Consider the following 2,646-nt stretch of genomic DNA (forward strand, 5'->3'; position numbering starts at 1 on the left):
CGATTTGACATTTTGGTCTCTAAATTTATTGGTACAGTAGTGAGACTCACAAGAAAAAAAGCACCTGACTGTCAGCGACTGCTTCAAATGCTGCAAAAAAAACCTGTTAGCGTTCGCAGGGATCAGGCCTGACTCTGCGAACGCTGCAGTTATGTGTTTTGTGTTTTTGTAAGTGACAGTGATCAATTCATACTGCACTTGGGTGGGCTTGGCTGGGCTGGGCAGAGGGGCTAAAGACAGGTGCTAGCAGGTATCTGGGCTGATCCCCCTAATACTGCGTTTTTGGGAACCCTAAACTGCTGGGGACGCTAGTATAGATCTGATCAGATATCGATCCGTTCAGACACTATACTACTATGAGAGGTGTATGGTGGGTGCGTGGGTGTTAGCGCTACTGGCACTAATCTGACGCTGCCTGGGGCGACGCAGACCCTATCTGATGCTAAAACCTAACTTTGATCACCCGCCGGGTGATCAGGGGGTTAAACCTTTATTTAGGTAAAATACGGCGGGTGCCCTGACTCTATAAAAAATAAACTAGCTAACGTGCGTCCCCCGTGACAGCGTTCACAGGTTACAGGGGGTGATCAAGGGGTTAAACCTTTATTAGGGGAGGTTAGGAGGGGTCCCTAGACCTATCTGGGCCTAAGACTAATTACCCTAACGCTGATTTTTGTCACTAATGACACCAGTACAGCGATCAAAAAAAAATCTGAATGCTGCACTGTGTCACACAGTGACGGGGTGAAGGGGTTAACTGGGGGGGTGATCGGGGGGTGGCAAGTGTACCTACGTGGACTGGAGTCAGTGTAGTGTTGGTGCACTTACTGTTAGATGCTCTCTCTCCTCGGTCTGGAACGTAAAAGGCCGACACGAGGAGAGATGACATCACTTCCCCTATCAGTGTTTGCACTTACACATACAGGGTAAGGATCTCATTCGCCAGGACCGATCACCAGGTCCAGGCCAGATTTCATTGGCCTGGGCCTGGAGATTGATCGGTTCTGGTTTCGAATCCGATCATTGCAGCCGGCGGGGGGGGGGGGGCGCGCGCGCCACGTATAGCTCTGACGCTTTGCGCAGCCGGGCCAACCTGCCGCAGTATAACTGCCAATACAAAGCACAGTTTAGCAACACCTTGTGATCTCTTGTGAGCTCTTTTTCTTCACAGTTTGTGAGTCGACCAGGAGAACCTGAAAACTCTAACCTGAAGATTTTAGGTGAGCTGGTTTGCTGGTCCTACACAGGTAAAGTTTTGCTGCAGTGCCTATAGTACAGACTCTGTATGAGCTGACCAGCAAAACCTGCTGACCATCGCTGTAAGTGTTCAGTTGCCTACAGCAGCCTGTTTCACCCATCGTACTTTAGCGTAGACTTTCGGTTTGCAAGGCACAGCAAAGCAGCAAGAATGGGTTTCAGTAGTGTAGTGGTTATCACGGTCGCCTCACACGCAAAAGGTCCCCTGTTTGAAACCAGGCAGAAACAGTGCTTGCCTTTAACTTTTTCACAGTCAGGCAAACTCAAAGCTCTTGCCACACCTTGCCCCTCTGGCAGCCGTAAGTGAAATCTGCCAATACAAAGCACAGTTTAGGTGCAACACCTTCAATGTGAGCTCTTTTTCTTCGCTGTTTGTGAGTCGACCAGGAGAACCTGAAGACTCTAGCCTGAAGATGTTAGGTGGGCTGGTTTTCTGGTCCTACACAGGTAAAGTTTTGCTGCAGTGCCTATAGTGCAGACTCTGTATGAGCTGACCAGCAAAACCTGCTGACCATCGCTGTAAGTGTTTAGTGTTTAGGCAAACTTGTTTTATGGACCCAAAGGCAATTGGAATGTGGACTTTGGTTTTCCTGCTTAGTCAGCTGAGCTGGAAAACCTTACGACCATTGGTGTATGTTTTCAGCTGACCTGGTGAGAAAAGTGTGTGGAAAACCTAGAGGTGATATCCATGACTCAGTGTATTTTTCCAGTACTGGCTGTTTTGAGGATGTTATTTGCATCAAGATAGGCATCTGAGATGGGCTTTCTTCCTTGTTTTCTTCATTACCCAAGAGTATAATTTGCAAGGACGGTAAACATAACTCAGATTATCAAATAACCAGAAACAAATAATAGTCAATAAGGTGACCCCAACCTCCGACCACCCAACCCGCAAAGTGCCATCGAGGTGGGTTTTTGTAGTGTAGTGGTTATCACGTTCGCCTACCACACGAAAGGTCCCCGGTTCGAAACCGGGCAGAAACACTGTGCACACCCTAGTGCTTTTTTGCCACAATCGCTTTCAGTAAGGCACTGAAAAGCAGCAACACTAGGTTTCTGTAGTGTAGTGGTTATCATGTTCGCCTCACACGTGAAAGGTCCCCGGTTCGAAACAGTGCTTAACTTTTTCACAGTCAGGCAAACTCAAAGCTCTTGCCACGCCTTGCCCCTCTGGCAGTCGTAAGTGAAATCTGCCAATACAAAGCACAGTTTAGGTGCAACACCTTCAATGTGAGCTCTTTTTCTTCACTGTTTGTGAGTCGACCAGGAGAACCTGAAGACCCTAGCCTGAAGATGTTAGGTGAGCTGGTTTGCTGGTCGTACACAGGTAAAGTTTTTCTGCAGTGCCTATAGTGCAGACTCTGTGTGAGCTGACCAGCAAAACCTGCT

At 48.2% G+C, this 2,646-nt stretch overlaps 1 non-coding gene across 1 annotated transcript; it reads left to right on the plus strand.

The window, feature by feature from the left end:
• The first annotated feature begins 2,168 nt into the window (after positions 1-2,168).
• On the plus strand, positions 2,169-2,241 carry TRNAG-ACC (transfer RNA glycine (anticodon ACC)). The gene has a single exon. It is a non-coding gene; the product is annotated as a tRNA-Gly (tRNA).
• The last annotated feature ends 405 nt before the right edge of the window (positions 2,242-2,646 follow it).

Source organism: Aquarana catesbeiana, linkage group LG03, assembly GCF_042186555.1.
Source record: "Aquarana catesbeiana isolate 2022-GZ linkage group LG03, ASM4218655v1, whole genome shotgun sequence".
In the NCBI taxonomy this organism is placed as follows: domain Eukaryota; kingdom Metazoa; phylum Chordata; class Amphibia; order Anura; family Ranidae; genus Aquarana; species Aquarana catesbeiana.